Raw genomic sequence first — 24,313 nt, forward strand, 5'->3', positions numbered from 1 at the left:
CTTTTATGGATATATATATATATAGACCAACCTAAGAAAAAAAACAATAGTTTTGGACAGTATGGCAGTAGTTTTGACAGTGTTTTTTATTTTATGCATTCCCATCTCACTTCACAGGACATCTCTTCAACAGGCATAGAGGTGGCTGTAAATAAAATAAAACAAAATCCTTATTTTTGTAGAGGGTAAAAGAGTAAAGGTGAACATATACCTAGTAATTTTACAGCCCTAACGACCATCTGATACGATAATTTTATCATATCAGATGAAAATCGGTGCCACAACATGTCCGCCCAATTGATGATTCAATCTATTTCTGGCCAAAGTCTGTCTAATGCAGCAAAATCTTGGCCTGACGTGGTTGATTGGGTGCGCTGCTGTAAGTGTGCGATATTGCGATGACCGATGTATGTGACAGACTGTCCCCCAAGTGTAAAATGCTGTGTGTGTGTGTAACTCTCCCCCACTGCCCGTGTGCAATGTGAATTCTCACCAGTCCCCCTGGCGTGGATACTGGTTTTCTACGCCGTCCCCGCGTGTGGCACCAGGTGTGTGTGTGGTACGAAATAAATAAATAATGCAAAATGTGCTATGTGTTATGTGCAATGCAATGCAAATTATGATATATTCCCCACAATATGGATAAAACTAACACTTTTGGTTAATAGTGTCAGTTAGTCCAAGTTCAAACTATGTTAGTTAAACAATACCCCACTGTGCCAATCCGCCTTTGCTCTGCTCTGCCGTATCTCTCTCTCTGCTCCGGACTTTCTTCTGCTTGTTTCTATGGCTGACCTCTGTATGTATGGCTGATATTGTGGTGAAATGCCTCCTACAGTGTGATGTCAGGGCCATGGCCATGACCGTTTGCTGTCTGTGAACCTCGTTGCATTGTGGGAAGTAACAGCTTTTCCCAACTGCCAAGCAAGCAGTATCTCCCTCTGTGCATAGAACTCTCAGTAACGAACATTCCGCAGAGATCACCTGGCAGAACTAAAGATGTCTCCACCAGCGTTATATTTCACAAGGTAAATCAGAGAAAAAAAAATACAATGGGAAAACACTAATTTTAATTGAATATTGTATAAAATAAGCAATTTTATTAATTACATTATATTTTACTACAGTTCCTCTTGAAGTTACCCACAGTTTTCTCTTGGCTGCATCAGCTGGCCACTTCTCACATTGGCCGGCCAGACCCTAAAGTGGCCATAACATACTGATAAAGTGCCCAAACCTCTCCTTTCCTCATTAAAAAAGAAGATGTCACTCTAAAGGAGCGATGAAGTCCCCAGGGAGAAAAGCGCTATAAAAATATTATTATTATTATTATGAAATCTGGAACAAAAAAAGACATCTAGCTGAATCTTCCTTCTCTTTAGATATCAGAAAGTATAATTAATCTGTGCTTGCACTTGGCCTGTAGCTTTATAAAGGCCTGAATGGATGTCATATTGCTTTCTCATCATGAGACTTGCAAATTGAATTCTGAATTTCCTACAGTGTTTGAGTCTTTGTCCTTGTTGTGTTATATAACTAGTTTATGTTGTTTGATGAAAGGCTTTTATTGATTCAGCGTCTGTTGATAACGTCTGCATTTCGGAGCTCTTCTGTTCTCCAGACCACATTCCACTCCTAACTGGAAGCAGAGCACATTTTATTATGGATGAGGCATGTGGACTGTCCTCTTTGAAGTACAGGAGGGAGTGTGAAGAAGTTGTTGCACAATATTTCCTCTGTCACAATGATGTACGCCTGGCTTAGAGTAGGTTCACACTTATATTAAAAACGCATCAGTGGCTCTGCTTTTTGGCCCGGATCAAAAATGGAGCCACAGATACCAATGTTAAAAATAGCAGCCATGTTCACTTAAAAAAAAAGAAAACAGATCCATCGGCGTTCCGGGGGATCCGTTTTGAAAACCTGAACGGACAGTCTGGATTTGCAGGATTTTCATGGACCACACATGGATCCTGATACACTGAGGGGTAGTGGCAGGCAATAGGAAAACGGATCCCCCTCTACACAGGCAGCTTTGGACACAGATTACGGATCTGTTTTCTGTGTCAGCCTGTGGGTGGGTAGGGGTCGCCATGCTGGAGGGGGTAGCAGCCAGGACGGGGGTGGCAGCATTTGGCAGGGAGGGAGGTCGTCCCCTCCCTCCCTCACCTGGGTCCCCCGTCCCAGCTTCCCCTCCAGCTAGTTTCAATTAAATCATTTAAAATGAATGTAATGTAGCAAGCTCGCCTTCACTTCCGGCAATGCCGCCTTCTGTTGTTCATTGGACGGCATTGCAGGAAGTGACGGCGAGTGGTGGGACGCAAGGAAGTAAGTTCCCCGCTTGTTGCTTGCTACATTACATTGATTTTAAATGATTTAAATAATTGAAACTTGCTGGAGGGGGAGCGGGGAAGGGGGGACCCAGGTGAGGGAGGTGGGGACCCCCCTCTCCACCGCTTCCGTCGCTGCCCTCCTTCCTGCCGGCTACCTCCTCCAGCATGGTGGCACCCACAGCCAGGGTTGGGGATATTTTTCCACGGACTGGAAACGTAGGCTGCAAAAAAACATTTTCTCTCAAAACGGGGAGAAAAATAAATATTTTTTTTTACAAAAACAGATCCGTTTCAAACGGATCCGATCTGGAATGTACAAGTGTGGACCGAGCCTTACTCAAGCAAGATGGATTGTTGTGCCTCTTTTTCCCATTGTTGTGAACTGATGCATTATGGGTTTTGCTTCTTGCCCATGTGGAGATAAAACTTGAAAATTCTTTCTATTTGAAGCATGCACAATATACAGGAGGATAGGGTTCCTGCCATATAATGAAGCATGAACGATTATATGTCACTGCAGCAGCTGATTACAAAAAAAACAATACCCATAGATGTCTAGTAATTTTTTATTTCATTTTATGACTTTTTTAAATCTGTTTATACAGCAGAGACACCATATACAGCCCATATATAGACTATATTTTACCATTCATGTATGCCCCATAGGAGCTCACCATCATATGTGCCTGCTTACCGAAAATTTTCCCAATCTGGTCAGAAGTCAGTACACTGGTTGCCTGCGCAGGGCAGTTTTGGTTAAATTATGTCACGCGATATAGTGAAAAGAATTTTTCATTGCACTGAAAAATTGTGTTGTTGGTCCAGACCTTTAGTCAGTATGCTGCCTGACGGCTCGGATATTTCACTTATATCTGAGCCTTCTTATAAAAATATAAAAATAAGAGAAATATAGAAATATGTGTTCATTGGGGGGTTGTGAGCATATTACAGGCAAGGCACATTGTAGTGTGGGAACACAGATTTCTCATGCAGAACACAGTGTGAATATCCCTTGTGGCAGAGTCAGCCTGCACTTATTCTGGCCTATGTGATCCTTCAAGCATGTTTAGACTTGGTCTGGAATTCCACCAATGGAGAAAGGCTGAGCCGGCAGAACATCAGCAGCACCTCAGCAACCTGTTTTACCGATGCTCTGCACCCAAACATGAATATTCTGAATTTATACTGACTCCCTGTACACGGCCTACATACTCTACTTGTGAATTCCCTTTTGTTATGCACTGAACACCCCACACCTGTTCTTTGACCATCCAGGCTATACTGAAATTCCTGATTGTGAAGTCCATCCCTTGTTTTTCTCAAAGAGGGAGGTTGCATATCTCAAAATTATTTATCAAAAGCCCCACCAACAGGCACTGTTAATGGGACTCTGAAGTAAAAATAAACTTATGAGATAATAAGAGATAAGAAATAAAACATTACAGTAAGGGCCTGTTTCCATTTGAGCCGCAAGTGTCTGCAAGACGCACAGCGGCACATCCAGGTCTGCGGGGACGCAGACGAATCCCATCAGCTGTGCCATGCCCGGCTATGGGATTCGCAGCCTCCCGCACCATTTCGGATGGAGATGCCTCCCGAATCGCTAGCGCAAGTGATTCGGCTGGCGGCGCTATTGATCCCTATGGCAGAGTTTTCCCGTGCAATTTGCCTGCGGGGAAACTCTGTGGATTCGGCGTGGAAACCGCACAAGTGGAAACTGGCCCTAAAGGATACCAGAGCCCCTTTGCTACAAAAACATATTGTGCTGGTGGGAGGGTGTCAGGTTTCACTTACTGCTCCCTCTGTTTGAGGCTGTTTGCCTCTGTTCAACCCGCTCCCGGGCCCGTCCTGTCTCCCGACCCAGGTCGATGGGGCGGGACAACGGGTATGCTTTTTTAGCAAAGCGAATTGGGCTCTGGTATCCTTTAATAGCAAAGGCTCATATGGTATCCAGTACAGGAAGAGTTAAGAAACTTCACTTGTTATCTATGCAAAAGAGCTTATCTGAGCTCTCTGACGCAACTTGGTCAGCTACAGTGCTATTTTCTGAAGCACTTATACATCAAATAAACTGTTTCATAGTTTAAAATGCAGAATGCAGTTTCTAAACTGCAAATATGACAGAATGATGCAATGGTATTAAAAAAAAAGCTATATAACTGAAAATAAAAATATGAGACTCTTTTCTTTGCTACTAATGTTCTATTTCTTAGCAGTGTCACTTTAAAAACCTGCTTAAAAGATCCGTTGACTTAGAAATGGTAGTTGTGCTTTTGGAAGCAACATCTTAGCAGATATAATAATCAGCCAATACATTAACCCTTTTGGGACTTTTGAGCAGTGCAGTGTAAGAGCTTATCTGTACTGGACATGCACGAGTAATGTTTGCACATGCATAGAGGAATGAAGTGCTTGGTCTACTGGGCATGCACAGACCTAACTCGCACATGCTTAGTCGGTATGCCCTCGTCCACTGTTGGGATAGGGGCCAGAAGAAGCTTGGCCTAGTTAGATTATTGTCCATCTACTGAGGTAAGTCTATCATTTTTATTTCTAGATTAGATTGTAAGATCGCAAGGGCAGGGCTCTCTCACCCATTTGTGTCTTGGAATTTGTTATTCATTTTGTAGCTTGCACTCTGTTATACATTTTATTCATCATGTTACATTTGTCACTGTAATTACCAAATCTGTATTTTGTACCAGTGTCCATATTTGATGTATACCCCTGTCAGTATTATTATGTACCCTATGTTTGTTTTTCTTTGTACAGCACCACAGAATATGTTGGCGCTTTAGAAATCAATAATAATAATTTCTAAAACTACTTCAGATGTCCAAGTCTTGATGGGCTAAATTTGAATAACATCAGGAGAAAAAGTTTTACAACCTCTTTTTTAATTTTATCTTGAGCTACTTCCTGTGAAGCTGCAGAGACATGTAGCCCTCGTGGTTTCCACACACTGGACGAGAAATAGCTCTTGTCTGTGGTTTGCTCAGGCCATTATAGGAAATGAATCACCTGACCTCTCAGCAATTTTTAAAACACCATTGTTAAGTCTGACACTGACATATTACCTCAGATTGGCTGAACCGGTCTTGCAGCCTCTTAACCTTCCAATATACTGATTACATTTTCTTTAATTAAATATGAAATTAATCGGTAGGGATGAATTCAGACTGCCTGACAGCTATCCACATGAAATTAAAGGGAACCGAGGTGAGAGTCTTATGGAGGCGTTTCAAGAGGAGCCTCCTCTCTTTATCAAGCTAACCAGCTCTTCTGATTTGCTGGTCCAAGTTTTGTTCCTCTAGGCAGAAGGACAACGACCTTACCACATTGCGTTTTACTGGTGGGTGCTGCCTACTCTCTACCTCCAATAGACTTATGGAGGCTGACATATTTATTTAATTTTAAACAATACACATTGCCTGGTAGTCCTGCTTATCCACTGCCAACAATACTTTTAGCTGTATGCTTGTTTCAAGTGTGTGATTCAGACACTACTGACCAGAAAAATCAGCAGGACTGCCAGGCAAGTGATATTGTTTAAAATAAAATAAAATATGGCAGCCTCCATATGTGTCTCACCTTTTTTTCCCTCCTCAATTCATTTTTTGGAAGTTTCAGTGCAGTTAACAATCAGAAACTAGATATGCATCAAAATGTATTATCATACCAAGCAAAAGACAAAGGATTCGGACAAGAAATCAGAAATAGGGACTAGATTGTGAGCCCCTCTGAGGGACAGTTAGTGACAAGACATTATATCCTCTACAGCGCTGCGTAATATGTTGGCGCGATATAAATCCTTAAATAAATTAAATAAATAAATCCAACAAAGCCAATTTGGCTGTTAGATCAAGAACATCATTAGATTTTAATACTAGACTTATATACACAGAACATTTAGAACTATTCCAATTTTAATCTGTACCATATTCCTGTATGAAGGAATAAAACAAGAGTAATATGAGAAATAAGATAAGGTAGTACCTCAGGTTCATTTTAAAGGAAATTTTCACTAGTTGAATCTGTGAAACTATGGAGGATAGCGGAGTAGACCTCTGCGTAGTAACATGTTTATTGCTTGGCTACTAAGCACATTACGCAGTAGTACCGCAGGTGAACTCAATAGCCATACAATTGTATAGGCATGTACATACCCCTGCATTGTAACAGATCACGCTATCCTAACACACCTGGGACTTGATTCACTAAAGCATGCTAAGTGTTAGCACTTAGCACCATAGTTTGCACGTGCAAAGCTTTTAGGCATGCTAACTGTGTTAGCATGCTTTAGTGAATCAAGCCCCTTCTACGGTACAGTGCAGTACAGTGAGTTAGTTATGGCCTGGCATCCCTGGCTATGTGCTCACTACTGGCCTTGCTGAGTAAGTTATGGCTTAGCACTGCTTACTGTGTACTCACTGCTGGCTTTGCTGAGTTGCTTATGGCCTGGCACTGCTTACTGTGTGCTCACTGCTGGTCTTGCTGAGTTACCATATTTACGGCCTAACACTGCTGACTGTGTGCTCACTGTAGGCCTTGTTGGGTTAGTTATGGCTTAGCACCGCTGACCTTGTGCTCACTGCTGGCCTTGTTGGGTTAGTTATGGCCTAGCACTGCTGACCTTGTTGGGTTAGTTATGGCCTAGCACTGCTGACCTTGTGCTCACTGCTGGCCTTGCTGAGTTACTTATGGCCTGGCCCTGCTGACGGTGTGCTCAGTGATTTTCTTGCTAAGTTAGTTATGGTCTTGCATTGCTTACTGTATGCTCACTGCTGGCCTTGTTGAGTTACTTATGACCTAGCACTGCTGACTGTGTGCTCACTGCTGGGCTTGCTGAGTTACTTATAGCCTGGCCCTGCTGACTGTGTGTTTACTGCAGGCCTTGCTGAGTTACTTATGACCAGGCACTGCTGACTGTGTGCTCACTGCTGGCCTTGCTGAGTTAGCTATTACCTGGCATAGCTGACTGTGTGCTCACTGCTGTCCTTGCTGAGTTAGCTATGGCCTGGCATAGCTGACTGTTTGCTCACTGCTGTCCTTGCTGAGTTAGCTATGGCCTGGCATAGCTGACTGTGTGCTCACTGCTGTCCTTGCTGAGTTAGCTATGGCCTGGCATAGCTGACTGTGTGCTCACTGCTGTCCTTGCTGAGTTAGCTATGGCCTGGCATAGCTGACTGTGTGCTCACTGCTGTCCTTGCTGAGTTAGCTATGGTCTGGCGTAGCATTACTGAGCTGGTACTGGTTTGTCGTTGCTAGGGTGGTGCTTGTAAAGTGTCTGCTTCTAATATACATCAGGTCTCTTAGGACAAATACTGAGCTAGGAGCAGCCCTAGAAAGAGGTGGGACAGAAACTTATTCTATATATTACCCATATACATCTACAAGAAAGGACTCCTAGAAAGAAGATGACCATTCATTTGTAAACTATCTCCTCCAACCACTCGCTCCTTATGAGTGACTAAAATACACACACATATATATATATATATATATATATAATTTCTCTACTACATAACAAACACAGATATGTACTGTAGTATGGCACAGGTTAATGTTTTTAAAAGGTTATACCTTATTGTTTACTTTTCTTTCTTTTTCTAATGTCTACCACATTTTATTACTTTTACTCTATGGAAATAGTGTTCTTTTATGCTTTATTGTTAAAAAATTTGTGATATGATCAAAATACAACTATACTCCTTGTATGTGCAATAACCATTCACTTAATAAACTGTTTTGAAATTGAAGAGGTGACACATCAGCATATGCAGCTATGACATGAATGACTGCTTTGACATTTTAAGAGTGGATTTCTACTACATGTGAATTAAATATGAGTGTGTATGCACACAAATGCACACATAAAACACAATAGAAACACAATAGAAATGACCACTTATTTAAAATCGATGGGCTGTTTGTAGGTAGATGCGTATTTGTGCACAGAAAAAAAAGGTTGTTTTTTTCTTGCGCATGTGCCTCAAAAAACATTGTGAGGTAAGGGAAACACCATTGTTATATTATACAATACAATAATACAATACAATAACATTTCTATAGCGCTTTTCTCCCATAGGACTCAAAGCGCTTAGGCTCTCTCAGATTCAGTAATTAGTAGGATGAAGTATTCACACAACAAAAGTTATATTTCTGCAAATGCCAAACTGAACAGGTGGGTTTTCAGTCTGGATTTAAACACGTCCAGGGATGGAGCTGTCCTGATCTGTTGAGGTAAGGAGTTCCAAAACGTAGGGGCAGCATGACGGCTCTGGGACCAAAAGTTTCCAAGTGGACTCTGGGTATGACTAGATTATTAGAACCTGTTGATCTGAGAATGCGGGGATTGCTACGCAGCTGCAACATATCTTTCATGTATCCAGGGCCTAAATTATTCAGGGATTTAAATGTCAGTAGGCCGATCTTGAATAGGACCCTCCATTCTATAGGTAGCCAGTGAAGGGAGTGCAGGACTGGCATTATGTGGCAGTGACGGGGTTGGTTGGTTAGCAGTCTGGCAGCAGTATTCTGTATCAGCTGTAGTCGGTACAAGACCTTTTTTGGAAGGCCAGTGTAGAGAGCATTGCAGTAGTCCAGTCGGGATGTGATGAAGGCGTGGACTAAGGTTGGCAGATCTTCTGGGGGTATGAGGTGCTTGATTTTTGCAATGTTCTTCAGGTGAAAATAGGATGATTTCACCACAGCAGAGATTTGAGTTCTGAAGTTTAAATCCCAATCAATTAGAACTCCCAGGCTACGCACATGATCAGAGCTGCGCAGATCCGTGCCTCCTATTCCCAGTGGTGAAGACTGCAAGTTAAGTTGTTTTGTTATCATGCTCTGCCCTCCTATCAGAAGGACTTCAGTTTTGTCTGCATTTAGTTTCAGCCAGTTGTCATTCATCCATTGCTGTAGTTCACGTAAGCAGGCGTTTATAGTTAGAGTTGGGTCTGTCACACCAGGCTTGAAGGAAAGATATAGTTGAGTGTCGTCTGCATAGCAGTGGTATGTCAGGCCATGTTTTTGGATTAGTTTTCCCAGCGGTAACATGTAAATCGTGAAAAGCAGGGGAGAGAGGATTGAGCCCTGGGGCACCCCATACCTAAGTGATACAGGGGTGGACAGGAAGGGCCCCATAGACACTTTGTGGGTTCTGCCACTCAAGAAGGATTGGAACCACTGAAGAACTATGCCATCAATGCCGCAGTATTCCTGTAGCCTGTTTATCAAGATGTCATGGTCAACTGTATCAAAGGCTGCAGAAAGGTCTAGCAGTATGAGGATGGAGCACTCTCCTCTGTCTCTTGCCATGAGCAGGTGGTTGCATATTTGGATGAGGGCCGTTTCAGTGCTGTGGTGTTTCCTGAAGCCAGACTGGAATGGGTCATAACTGTTGTTTTGTAGGATTTTGGCTTCTAGCTGGAGGTAAACAGCTTTTTCAATTAGCTTGCCCAGAAAGGGAAGGTTAGAGACAGGTCTGTAGCTGGTCATTGCATCTGGGTCCAGGGAGGGTTTTTTGAGGAGAGGCCTGATGATTGCTTCCTTCAGTAAAGCAGGAAATATCCCTGATTTTAAGGAACAGTTAGCAATTTTTAGGAATACCGGTACGAACAGGTCGGGGCAGTTCAACATGAACTGTGTTGGGCCAGGATCTAGGTCACAGGTAGTTAGGCGGACGTGAAGGAGGATGCTTGATGTGACTTCTTCATCAATTTCTTTGAAGTTTGACCAAGGTGTTACATTGTCTCTGCTAATGGTCTTCGGCGCTATATTAGGCTCAGATGCTGTAAGTTGGATGGCGGACCTTATAGCGGAGACTTTGTCTGTGAAGAAATGGGCAAATTGGTCACAGAGGTCCTTTGAAGACTCGATGTTAAGTTTTTGACATGCCGGGTTGCAGAGTTTTTCCACTGTGCGGAACAGTTGGGCTGGTTTGTTAACTGCATTTGCAATCTCTTGTGATAGAAAGGATGATTTTTTTCCCGTGATTACCTTTTGGTAGCTCTTCAAGTGGAGGATTAAGGCATGTTTGTCTTCTGGGGACTGAGATTTGCGCCACAGTCTCTCAAGTTTTCGGCCTTGTCTTTTCAGCTCTTTTATAGCGTTATCAAACCACTGTGCATGATGGTGTGGAGTAAGATATTTGGTGCGCAGAGGAGCAATGGTCTCAAAGGTGGAGGACACACATTTGTTGTATTTAAACACCAGAGTATCAGGGTCCAAGCTGGAGTCAGTCAATTCATCAAAGCTAAGGTTATCTCGGATATGTTGAGGTGTTAGCCCTTTTAAGCGGCGATATTTTATTTGATTCTTGACCTGGTGTTTGACAGCTGGTATTGAGAGGGAGAAGTGGATAGTGTGATGGTCTGACCAGGCAAATTGCATACGAAGGTTCCAAAAAACACACATGAAAATACATAGAACATAGAAAATAGAACAACAGGGGTTAAGTGGAAGTTCAGCCTCAACTCTTGCATATCTTGACTATAGGTTATGTAAATGATATTAGATGCTGGCATGTCTACAACTGAGCATGCTTGGTGGAGTAGAGTGCACTTGCACCAATATTTCAACTTAGCATAAAGATAAGGCCTCAAAAAATGGTAGTGTTTCAAAAAATGTATACTATGTGTGTGTATTCCCTGTGGTACTGTCACATTGCTATTTTAGGCAGTGGATGTTTATTTTGTCATTGTCAAGCTTCCTCAATACCTGTATGATGCTTTAGCAGTGTGTATAGTTTGTATTGAGTTGTTGTAGTGAGGTAGCACATTCCTAAGATGCTGTTCTGTCTGCCCTGCAGGGATACAGCGTGTTTTTCTGGTCTTGAACTATCAGATGAAACTGAACGCGGCTTGCTGCAGTTCGTTGCTGTTGCTGTTCCCTGTCTTTTTGGCATTGGAGTCAAACAACTTCCTGCTCGTAAAGGAGTAGTCCGCATTCAAGAACAATTACAGGTAAACATTTATATAATATTGTTCGTTTAACCCTTATCAGTAGGAACACCAGAATTTCTTCCACACAATTCTACAGTGGTTCTAAATTTTGCCCAGATCAGTTGCTAATGGTGAGGGTGATCTCCACACCTCATGAAAAGGACTGAGCTTTGGGCCTGCAAATGTAGTTAGGGGTTAGCTATGTTAGGCCAGTGTAGGGGTAGGGTTAAAGCCCTACTCCAGGAATGCCCTGGTTTTTAATAGATTTTTGTTGGATTTGGTTAACACTTGAATCTAACATATGAAAAGATGTATAGTGTATGCCTAGATTTACAAGGCAACCCCTGATATCTCTTCAGCACTGTCTACTCACAGCCTCACACCCCAGTCACCTTCCTGCAGCAGTATCAGCCTGTGTGGAAGCCCGGATTGTGTTATGGTGTAAAGATAGCCTTTGCACTGAATTATTAATGGGGGGCACTCAAAAGCTCAGTTAGGACTCCAATATCTAAAAAAAGCACATGATTGGATAATACAGTACTGCAAGTATGCTCTCAGGATCAGTGATGTCACAGTGCATGCTCCTCAAAGTCAAACTGTCATTATTGAAATGTTACTGATTTTTTTCTAACTTATAAGTATCCCGTCAGTCCTATCTATGTAGCCTACAGAACAGACATGCATGAAATGGAAAGAGCAGGGGTACAATGTTTAAAGGAGTACTGTAGCGGGGTAGGGGGAAAAAGAGTTGCACTTACCCGGGGCTTCTAATGGTCCCCCGCAGACATCCTGTGCCCGAGCAGTCGCTCACTGATGCTCCGGTTCCCGCCTCCGGTTCACTTCTGGAATTTCCGACTCTAAACTTGGAAAACCAATGTGCCTGCACACCTGTGTATTTGCTCTCGCTGGCGTCACCAGGAGCGTACTGCGCAGGCGCAGACCATGCTGGACTTGCGCAATACACTCCTGGTGATGTCAGTGGGAGCAAGGATACGGGCGTGCAGGCACAGTGGTTTTCCAACTTTAGAGTTGAAAATTTCAGAAGTGAACTGGAGGCGGGGCTGGAGCATCAGTGAGTGTCTACACGTGCACAGGACGTCTGCGGGGAACCATTAGAAGCCCTGGGTAAGTTCAGCTCTTTTTTCCCCCTACCCCCCTACAGTACTCCTTTAATTCAGGTGTTTAGGGATAAGGGCCTATTCACACTGGAGCATTTAGTTATGGCAATGTATTTGAAAGTGCTTTACAGTGTTGTGACTTAAATAAAATCACAAACATGCTGCATGCAGGTTTTTTGAAGTGATAGTGATGCGATTCTCATTATTCCAACCAAAACACAAAGCTCTATCAACATACAATCACTAAGGAAACACACTTCAAAATTGCAAATTGCAATCACTGGGCCATTGCATCTTGCAATCTCAAGTGTGAACGGGCCATTATGCAATATTTGCAAAACATCATGGACTACCTAGTAAGAAATCTGATCACTGACAGCATGACTAGAGGGATCCTCAGTGCTGCTGGAATGCAGCGAATGGAGCGAATGCTACTATCTATGGAGCGAATCTAATATTATGCCTTGATGAGGAGACCCTGAAGGGGTCTTAATTTTTAGCCTTTTTTTCCTCAAATGTTGAATTGCTATCCTGGACAAACAGTTTCTTTTGGATAGCTGTTACCTCTGCTGGTTGTTCCATCCACTGGCTTTAGTTTGATATTATATCACTGTACAATATGGAGGGTGGGGCACCCTCACAACTCTATAATACCAAATGTGCATACAGACATCACACTTTTGATAACCAAAACCATCTTTCATAATAATACAGAGTAAGGGCTCGTTCACACTATGGGCCAGATTCACAAAGCGGTGCAAACTTTTTCGCGGACTTTTGCGCGCGCAAATCGCGGCAAATTGTGCGCGCAAAAGTCTGCGATCGCGCGAATTGCGGCACTTTGCGCGCGCAAAAGTCCGCGAAAAAGTTTGCACCGCTTTGTGAATCAGGCCCAATGAGTGTTTGCAGGTTTTTTTAAGCGCTGTCGATTTTTAAAATCACCTTAAAAGCGCTTGTGCAATGATTTCCTATGAGAGTGTTCACACTTCAGCGTTTCGATTTTACTGAATTCGCAAATGTGCTACATGTACCATTTTCTGAGCGCTTTGGCTCAATGGAAGGTATAGAGAAATTCACAGCGCTTTTAAGAATAAATATATTCTTTTCTGGATCAAAGAGTTCACTTCCTAACTGACATCAAGAAGTGAAAATCTCAATCGCTCATCAAAAGCACTTAGAAAAGCGCTTACAAAAGCGTTTTCTAAGCTCACAGTGCAGGGAAAGCGCTTTAAAAACTCTCAATAAATCGCTCAGCGTTTGCGATAGCGCTTGCTATTTATGATGTGAACATAGCCTAAGGAGCTGTTCTCACGCAATACAAACAAATGGCAGTAATTTCACTGCTGCGATTGCCCTGATCGTGTGCGATTCATGATTAGTGACAATCACAAAACGCGGTGCATGTAGCATTTTGGCGCGATTCTAGAGCAATCGCAATACAGTGCTTTAGAAAGCGCTGATCGTGAGAGTGTACAGTGATTTTATGTTTACAAATGTAAATGGGCCCTTACAGATTGCCCAGCAAGCTCATGGTCACCATGAGCTTGCTGGGTTATCTGTAATTCTGGGTGTTTCAAATCCTACCCTATATTGCCACATTAACCCATGCCATGCACTGATGAAGATCAGTCAATCTAAAACAGTCTGTATGCAGGTTGGATTAGTGTGGCTCCACAATATTAACAAGCTGACACATCATTGCATTCCAGCGGTTCTTGAGGTGTGGTTAGGTATTGAGGATAACGAAAAGATAATTTGCATATTTTCAGCAGTGATGCACTGTGGGACACCTCAGAGCTCACTCCAACCTGAATAATTGCAAATACCTTCTGTTTTAGGAAAGCAAACTTCTGTTTTGCATAATAAAATAGCAAATATAAGTATTTTCATTTTACTAGTCAATGATGGTTAATCAATGCACAAGAGACAGTAGTAGTAAATTACGATTCTTCCAATAGAACTAATATTTGCATAAAGACTTTACAGCAACAAAATGAATCTGTGGGTAATTAGTTGGGTGTCAGCAGCACCCAGCGACATTTTGTGTTCACTCTGAATTACAGGGCGCTCAGTGGTGTCACTGTGCCAAACATCTCGCCAGAAACTGTGACCCAAACAGGCTTAGTCATGCTCATAAATATTCCATCTGCATTATCATACCCAATGTACAGTTTTCAGTATTCATCTATATTACATTCAAAAGACATAAAGAAAAAAAGTCTCCTAGTTTGTGTCTAATAAATAATCTTACTCTATGCATACAGAAATATAAAAACACTGTAAACTCCCATCAATGGATCAACTAAAGTTTCAGTTAAAAGTCAAAACTGCACAAACATAACCTAATATGAATCAGAATATCTCCCACCGTCCCCACACTGTGATGGTTGTGTCACCTAGTCTTTCTGAGGAACTGAAACAAGAAGTCACCTGTGTGAGATGTTCTCAACCAGTTGCCTTTGTCCAGGATATGTTTTGCCTCTCCTCCCCATCCCCTCTCCTCAGGACTTAGCATTAGTGATGATAAGGATTTTTTTCCCCTGTAGGACTGAAAGCTGATGAACAGCAAGGGAGGGTAAGCTATGCTAGCCTTTTGTGTTCTCTGTGTACATGTGTGTCTTAGCTTTGCTGAAGGTACATCAACTGTCACCACCAGCAAGCAGACTGTGTGCCACAGTGATCACTAAGGATTGTTTTGGATGAAAAAAGTCTCTACACGGCTTAAAGAGACTCCGTAACAAAAATTGCATCCTGTTTTTTATCATCCTACAACTTCCAAAAGCTATTCTAATGTGTTCTGGCTTACTGCAGCACTTTCTACTATCACAGTCTCTGTAATAAATCAATGTATCTTTCCCCTGTCAGACTTGTCGGCCTGTGTCTGGAAGGCTGCCAAGTTCTTCAGTGTTGTGGTTCTGCTATGAACTCCCCCTTCCAGGCCCCTCTATGCACACTGCCTGTGTATTATTTAGATTAGGGTAGCTTCTCTCTTATCTTTTACAAGCTGGATAAATCGTCCTCTGAGCTGGCTGGGCTTTCACATACTGAGGAATTACAGACAAGGGCAAAGCTGTTTGCAGGAAGAAACGAGCAGCCTGAAACTTCAGTGCATGAGAACTGCAGGGGGAAAGAAACACACAAATGATCTCTTGAGATTCAAAAGGAAGGGTGTATACAGCCTGCTTGTGTATGGATGTATTTTCTATGTGTGGACATACTGTACATCAACCTACTTCCTGTTTTGGTGGCCATTTTGTTTGTTTATAAACAAACTTTTTAAAACTGTTTTTAACCACTTTTAATGCGGCGAGGAGTGGCGAAATTGTGACAGCGGGTAATAGGACATGTCCCCTAACGCACTGGTATGTTTACTTTTGTGCGATTTTAACAATACAGATTCTCTTTAAGTTAATGAGCCAAATATTGTCCTTTTACTTGTCTGGGCGAAAAAAAGAGAGGCAAGTCATTCCTGAATCATCCTTTAATTTGCATTACCTAGATCATTTTTACTATTCAAAAACGGAAGGTACTCCTCCTAATGCATCACTCCAGGAAGTGATTGATTATGCATATTATTCCTTTATATTCCTAAAATGCAGGGTGTACATCCACAGCTGCTGTGTACAGCACACCTAGTGCCTATTCATTTTACAGGGCCATATCATTTTCCTCAGACGGTTTAAGGCTTTTCTGGTCTTCCTCAGTACAAAGTATAGACTGATAAGGCTGTAAGGTAGGGCCTGCAAGGTAGAGGTGTTACAGGGCAAAGCCGGAAAAAAGGGAGCAGCGACATAGGCACCTATAATAAAAGCCCCATGCCAGGGAAATTCCTGCGCCCGGCGGCTGCTATCAGGCGCCTCAGGGTGCCAAAATATAACTTTTTTGCCGCAAATCAGGGCTTTTAGAATCATTGCGATATGCGCCAAAGAAGGTAAATTTCTGTGCTTGGAGGCACCCGATTAGCAGCAAGAGAGTGAAATTTCGGTACCCAGGCCAGAAGTACCCGATAGAGTTGCGGGTGATTGGGACTTGCGGAAACCAAATTGCGGCACTGCATAGAGCACGGCCACATTGTGCATGTGTAGGACACCTCACACTTGTGTAGGAGCATGCAGCCGTTTTGGCTCTGCTTTTTCCGCTGAGCTCGAGCAGGTCCGTGCTACTGAAGAAGCAAAAGGCGTCTTGCGCAGTGCGGCCGCGCTCATTCATGGATGGGAGCACAGCTTTGTGAACTCTTTGACAAGCTCTTGTTGAAGAAGTTCGGGGGAGGGGTCGCAGCACTGGATCGGGGGACAGGGTAAGTCTCTGGATTATCCAAAGGCTTCCCTCCACTGAGGTAAGATCTGTTTGCAGCATTTTTCCATTCATGCTTCCTTTAAATTGAGAAAACATTTTCAGCACTGATACAAGTTAAAAACACGTTTTTTTTTGCAAGAGTGGAGTTTCACTTTAATCTTTGAAGGAGCTGAACAACTAGAAGGGACTGGAGGGGTGCATTAGGCTAGTCCTGGTTGTTAATAATTGAACTCTGTAACATCAGTTTGCAATACAAAGTAGTCAGATCTCTCATTGTATGCATCAGGCTGATCTTCCACCTAGATAGCTTTGAAAACAAATGGCTAGAGTTCTGCTTTGATAAAAAATACAAAGTATCTCAGCCAGGTTAGATGGAAATTTCCTAACATTTACTCTGGTTAGTAAATAATGCCTGTCTTATTTTTCTCAGTGGGGAAATAATATATGAGATGTATAGTGCAGCTCTCCTCCTACGCTTCTGTCGTGCTCAGGAGATAAAACGCCAGAGACATTAGTATGCTGAAAGTCTCCTCACACCAGCAGAGACATCACTGAGGTTTTTCACTTTAATTTTGTGGGGAGAGTAGGCACTGAGCTATCAGCTGAGATGGTATATGCCTGAACAGGCGCCTGCATGGTCCCTGGTGTCATAAAGAATGTGTGCAGCCCTCCCATAACCCCTGCATATGAGGGAACCATAGTGTTATGTCACTGCAGGGTGCCACTGTGGAATGACAGTGGCTGCAATTATAAGCTTGCTTTACAGAAATTATTTTTAAGTAGTGTTTTAGTGTTTGAACTTGTACTGACTGAAGATACCTGGTGTAAAATTACGGAGCACTCACTGCTAACTAGAGGTACAGACTAACCAGCAAGCTCATGGTGACCCAGAACTCATTGGAGTGTGTAAGGGACTACAATGGTCCCAAAAGCCCCCTTTACTAAGATGTTAAGAAAAACAAAAGTTTGCTTTCTTAAAGAGGAACTTCAGCCTAAACAAACATACTGTCATCAAGTTACATTAGTTATGTTAATTAGAATAGATAGGTAATATAATCTCTTACCCACCCTGTTTTAAAAGAACAGGCAAATGTTTGTGATTCATGGGGGCTGCCACCTTTGTCATGGGGGCATCCATCTTTTTGGTTGAAAGGAGGTGACAAGGAGCAGGAGACACAGTTCCAACTATCCTGTGTCCTGATTACCCCTCCCAGCTGCACACGCTAGGCTTCAAATGTCAAATTCAAAATGTAAAAAAAAAAAAAAATTGCACCAAAACAGCAGAACGAGAACAACAAAATCAGAAATCCCATCATGCTTTGCACAGCATCAGGGGAAAAAAGCCCAGGCAGTTTTCTTCTGTGCAGCTAAAAATGAGGCTTGTATAAGAGAAACAAAGTTCTGATGCTGTGAAACTGTTAAAGAAACACCAGGGGCTTGATTTACAAAACGGTGCTAACTTTAGCACTGGCCCTTAGCACGTCTAAACTCAGTTAAAATGTGAGAAGTAGTGATCGTGCGCAAAGTACCGCGCGCAAAGTTTTGCGCGCGCACTGCACAGAGCGCAGGGCGCTCCGCGCAAAGTGCCCACTAAAGTCTATGGGACTTAGCGCGCTCAAAACTTTGCGCGCGGTACTTAGCGCACGATCTGATTGAGAAAACTGTGAATGGGAGTGAATGGGAGAAAAAATGAATGGGAGTGCTTTTTAAATGGCGGTGCTGGCTTCTCCCATCATTCGCATAAACGCCGCATTCAATCCTGGCATCTCATGCTCAATTTCAGCATTTCCCTGTCCTCCCAGGGGGCTTAAAATGCAACGCAACAACAGAATGACGGTAACCAATGTCAAACGCTTTATTGCTCAGTTGCAAAAAAGCGCTTAGCATCGGTTAAACGCAATGCCTCTGAAAGCCCATTTGACCCAGCCATTATGCAGCTTAAAAATGGACCAATCGAATCCCACCAAGGTAGAATTCAATTGGTCCCTCTTCAAACTGCCTACATTTACATAGTAAGGGCCTAATTCACAAAGCTTTTCTGTTAAATTATCTCACCTTACTTATTAACTCATAATTTATCTCTACTTAAATGTCATAACTCATGGTTTAGCTCTCCTTATTTGGCATAACTCGTGGTTTAGCTCTCCTTATTTGGCATTACTCATGGTTTAGTTCTCCTTATTTGACATAACTCATTGTTTAGCTCTCCTTATTTGACATAACTCATGGTTTAGCTCTCCTTATTTGAAATAACTTATGGTTTAGCTCTCCTTATTTGACATAACTCATGCTTTAGCTCTCCTTATTTGGCATAACTCATGGTTTAGCTCTCCTTATTTGACATAACTCATGGTTTAGCTCTCCTTCTCTGGCATAACTCATGGTTTCGCTCTCCTTATTTGGCATAACTCACGGTTTAGCTCTCCTTATCTGGCATAACTCATGGTTTAGCTCTCCTTATTTGACATAACTCATGGTTTAGCTCTCCTTATCTGGCATAACTCATGGTTTAGCTCTCCTTATTTGGCATAACTTATGGTTTAGCTCTCCTTATTTGACATAACTCATGGTTTAGCTCTCCTTATCTGGCATAACTCATGGTTTAGCTCTCCTTATTTGGCATAACTCATGGTTTAGCTCTCCTTATTTGACATAACTCATGGTTTAGCTCTCCTTATCTGGAATAACTCATGGTTTAGTTCTCCTTATCTGGAATAACTCATGGTTTAGTTCTCCTTTTTTGACATAACTCATGGTTTTACACTCCTTATTTGTTTATCTCCTGCATTAGCACTCCTTACAGTTAAGGTAAAAAATAAGTAACCTTTGTGAATCAACCCCTAAATTTGCATGATCCTACATTCACTTGGAATAATTTGTATCTCACCCACCATCCTTACTGCTAACCAGTGTCACTTGAAAAACTCTGTGGTAGTTAGGGCCCTTTTGCACTTACTGCGTTGCGTCACATACCCTTTTCTGCCGCAGCTCGTCGCAATGGCCATTGCTGTCAGTGGAAGATGACACACTGCCTGCAATGCGATGGAAGTGTTTCGGGTTATGCAGAAGCTGCAGTACGTTACCGTGTGACTATCAATGTCATCCCGGAAGTGTGATGTTATTTCTCTGTTTCCTTGGGTTGCACCGTGGCTATAACGCGCCTTGCAACTTTTCTGCTCCAGCGCGGTGCGATTTTCCCCAAGTGTAAAATTACTGTAAATAGACTGGGGCTCAAGTTGACTGTTTATGGTATAACTGCCCAGTGATGTGAATGTGATGCTGTATGGGCTGTCCTCTCATCACCCGGCCCCAATGCACTTGAGCGAGTACGGAGTGCGTTGAGTTGGATTTTCAGAGCCAGTAGCTACTTTTTTCCTGAGACAGACTGGTTTTTGGGATGCCTGCTCACTTTTCTTACTTCCTCGGCAGTAATGGACATTATTATTGTTATGCATTTATGCAGTGCTAGTACATTTTTGAATTGATCCACATCATTTTTTTTCAACACTGTGGTCCTGTCAGGGCACATTGGCTACGTCAGGGGCTGCTGACAGGATGACAGATCCTAACACCCAGACGAGCTAGTGAACTTGTTAGGTGACTTTAGAACACAGTGCCACTTCACATGCTGCAGATCACTGGTGTGCTACATTGGCTGCAGGAATCCAGTATGTCCAATACTATTCCCTGGGCGCCATTCCCTAACATCGCCTTTTCTAAGTGGTTGAACAGAGGTTGGATTAGACATGGGAGGTGCGTGCGCTACAGTCTGAACTATGAGCTGGAGAAGAGTGGGGATGCATCTTGTGCTTTTCCAGTGCCCTTTAACTGTACAAAATAAACCACCTTTCTTGAAATGTGTTTTTAGCTTTATCTTATTCAGTAGTGATGCATTGTGGGTAGCCACATTTGCTCACTTAAAAGGACACTGAACAGACACTAAAAATGGAATCTGAACTTACCTGGTGCTTTCTCCCGCCCCCCGTAGCCCGCAATGTCCCCCAGCGTCATCTGGGTCACTTTTGTTTTCCCATTGGCATCTCTGGTAGCACATGACTTCGCCGGGACTACCAGAGCCCCCAGTGGGAGAATGGAAGGGACCCAGATGACGCCAAGGGACCTTGTGGACTACAGGGAGCTGTAGAAAGCCCCAAGTAAGTTCAGACTCCATTTTTAGTGTCTGTACAGGGTCCATTTAAAGCTTAATTATTGCAAATACCTTATGTTTTATGAAGGCAAATTACACTGAATGTTGCTTTTTAGGAGGAGGGCTTTTTGGTCTCATTTAGTCCCATATACTTTGCTAGTGGTTTTGGGCCACCCCAAGGTGCTTGGTTATTCTGTTAGCTGGTGAGGAATAGGTTGGATGGTGTGGTAGTAGACAGGCAGATAAGACAGGGAATGAAGGCTGGGAGGTGGTCACTAGAAAGAGGAAGACAATGTTTGAAGCTTTGTTATCTACAAATAATCTGCAAAACTTGCCTACCCTATATAAAGAGTGATGTTGTTCTGCATTGATTTTGGCTGTGGCGGCTGATCTGTGGATGGTTAGCACAGGCTTTCACCTTATTTCCTTATCTTGCAAGATTATTTTCTGCATCAGTAATCTCTTTCCATTTGCTGTACTGAATACCTGCTTTACTATTATGTTGGCGGTCTCTGAAATGATGGCAGTTACGGAACAACACAATACATAATAAATATATTTGTTTTTTACTTGCAGCTTTTGTGAGTTTTAGGATGCTACTTTACTTTGCATATGTGGTTGTTAAGCTGATGATCTCATTTGCCTGGGAAGCAGAGCTATGGCTGGTAATAGAAGGCAGTGCAAACATAATAGGTTTGTTTGATAGGTGTGCTCTGTGTATGTGGATCAGGCTTTGTTGTAGTTTAGTTTGTTTTTGTGTTAATGCAACAACCAGTATGATGTGTTTGCTAAGTGGGGTGTGATTGTTTAGCAGAAAAAACTTGGCAACCCCAAGAAACCTCCCCTTCTTCCCCAAAGGGGACCTGTTACTTAAATCATGCTGTGTGTAAACCAAGTCCAAGTCACCAAGTAATGTAGAATTAGTGTGTGTGTGCATGTGTGAAGGCTACAGCCAAGGGACAAGTCTGTTTCCATGAAGATGAGAGGTGGGATGATAGCGATAACAGACAGCGGAGTAGCTTCCGGCAGGTGGGAAGAAGAAGGGAACAGTGGTGCTTGGGGGCCGCTGTCACTATCTTTGGGCGACCTCGGGAGAATCTGCACACATGCTAGATTCTTGATCAAGATGTTTCTAAATGGCCACCTAGGCTGAACGCCATCTAGGGTGTGAATTTAGCTTTAGGATCGATTCATACAACAGGTCAGATTTATCAAATCAGTTCAAGGAACATTTTAGGAAAACTGGTGCTCAAATCATCATGCACATGCTCTGCTCTAGCTCCGATCTTCATCCTGTTTTTCTTTACACTGGATTTAATATGTGCCTGTGTTCACTGCCCTGCATTCTGACAGACCAGATAGTGGACTCAAAACAGACAGGTCAAGAACTGCAATGATTATCTGTGGGCTGGTTCACATTGACCCTTTCCATTGTTGAAAAATCTGACTGCACCTATTTTACCAGACAGTGGAAATGTTGCTACTCTTTTAAAGGACACCTGACCTGAAAGGGATATGGAGGCTCCTATATTTATTTCCTTTTAAACAATACCAGTTACCTAACATCATGCTGATCTTTAATGCATCAGTAGTGTCTGGATCACACACCTGAAACAAGCATGCAGCAATTGCAGTCAAACTTCTGATCTGCATGCTTGTTCGGGGTCTATGAACAAGTATTAGAGGCAGAGGATCAGCAGGACATCCAGGCAACCAGTATTGTTTAAAATGAAATACTGTAAGTATGGTAGCCTCCTTATCTCTCTTATGGTGCTCATACATGTTACAATTTTTTCTTTTTTTCGATTAGATAATTTTGTTTGATTATTCCATTAGATCAAATATAAAGATTTTTCCAACATGTCCGATCGGATTTTTATTGAAAAAACTGATAATCGGTTCTTTTTTCTTGATCGAAAAAAAAATTATTTTAAACTTTCATTCAATTCGATCGTTTTGGTCGAATAAATGGGAAAATGTAACATTTTTCTTGTACTATGTAGTCAGTTGACTATTAGTGCATGGCATGCCTCCACACTGATGCAGCATCTGACTAGGTCAGAGATGGAGCGCACCCATCAGTATGGATGCAGTAAGGTCAAGCGTAGTGTGAACTCGGCTTATGCTGGGTACACATGATGTGTTTTTTCGGTCGATTTTACGTCCGATTTATTCTCCGCACGATTTTCCGCTCAATTCTCTTATCTTTTCTTATCTATATCCATTCACTTCTATGAGAAATTGGGCGGTGAAATGATCGAAAGCAAGATCAGACATGTCAGAAATTATCTATCGAACTATCTAGCTGCAGAAAAAACGTATGGTGTATTCCCAGCATTAGTCAGGCAGTCTCTGCTGGGTGTGACAGGAGTGTTGACCTCCATAAAGCAGAGGCATTCAAAGGTCAATATAGTCTTGATTCTGCAAATGATTGATTACTTGTGAAAGAAAATTGATTGGGGAGTGGCATTCGATGCATCATTCAGTCTTCATCAGATATTATAATTGATTATAAAGTAATCAATCCAGCTTCTGCTCTGCTAGATTTATATTGCCCCATGCATTGCAAAACTTAAAGAGAACCTGTACTCTAATATTCTTACAATAAAAAGCATACCATTCTATTCATTATTTTCTCATGTGCCCCTCTGTGCTGTTTCTGCCACTCTCTGCTGCAATCCTGGCTTGTAATTAACAGTTTTAGGCAGTGTTTACAAACAAACTAACCAGCTTCTAATAGGCTCAGCTAAGCATAGTGTGTGAGTCATTCAGAGTGTGCAGGGGGCCTGCAGAGGGTGTGTATCGCTTCTACCAATCACAAGCAGCCCTGCACATTCCACACAATCAAGCCTTAGCCCGACAAACAGGACAGAGGAAAGATACATTGATTTATTACAGAGACAGTGCAGTTAGGAAAGACTGCAGTAAGCCAGAGCAGATTAGAACAGGCATAGGAACTTATAGGATAGAAGAACTAAGGCTGAAAAATTTGTTACAGAGTCTCTTTAATGGCTGTCAATCCTCATCATTCAGCCTTGTCTCTTATGCTAGGTACACACAATGAGCTTTTTCAGCCGATTTACTGTCCGATCGACTTTCTTATCTTTTCTTTTCAATTGCCATTCACTTCTATGAGAAATCGATCAGAAAAATGATCGAAAATAAGATCGGACATGATAGAAATGATCCATTGCACCGTCTATCTGCCAAACTATCTTGTGTGTACCAAGCAACTCCTGTGTTGTGTTTGCCTTGTATTTAGGAAGGTGACCCTATGGGTCAGCCTGAGAAGCTTAGTGATTTGTAGCATCTTTTCATTGAAGCCTTATGCAGAGCCTGACTATGCCTGACTATCGGCTAAGGCAGACGTTATCGGCCACCTTAGGCGTGTGTACCAACCTTTAGGGTTACTATACACGCACAATTACTGTTGACCGCAGGGAGTCTGACGAAGACTGCACAGCCGAAAGCTTA

The 24,313-nt window shown here is 42.5% G+C and overlaps 1 protein-coding gene across 4 annotated transcripts in view; it reads left to right on the top strand.

Moving 5' to 3' along the window:
• LOC137532681 (death-associated protein kinase 2-like) overlaps window positions 1-24,313 on the top strand; it is a 180,504-nt gene that overhangs the window by 31,345 nt on the left and 124,846 nt on the right. For 2 of the 4 annotated variants that reach the window (XM_068253485.1, XM_068253491.1), the window contains exon 2: window positions 11,146-11,299. The exons of 1 other annotated variant lie outside the window; for it this stretch is intronic. The gene's annotated coding sequence lies outside the window, so the exon portion shown is untranslated. Of the gene's footprint in view, window positions 1-7,665; window positions 7,685-11,145; window positions 11,300-24,313 lie in introns of those variants that run through there. One more of the 4 variants, XM_068253486.1, reaches the window with a different exon arrangement.

The sequence above is a fragment of the Hyperolius riggenbachi genome, chromosome 9 (assembly GCF_040937935.1).
Source record: "Hyperolius riggenbachi isolate aHypRig1 chromosome 9, aHypRig1.pri, whole genome shotgun sequence".
Taxonomy (NCBI): domain Eukaryota; kingdom Metazoa; phylum Chordata; class Amphibia; order Anura; family Hyperoliidae; genus Hyperolius; species Hyperolius riggenbachi.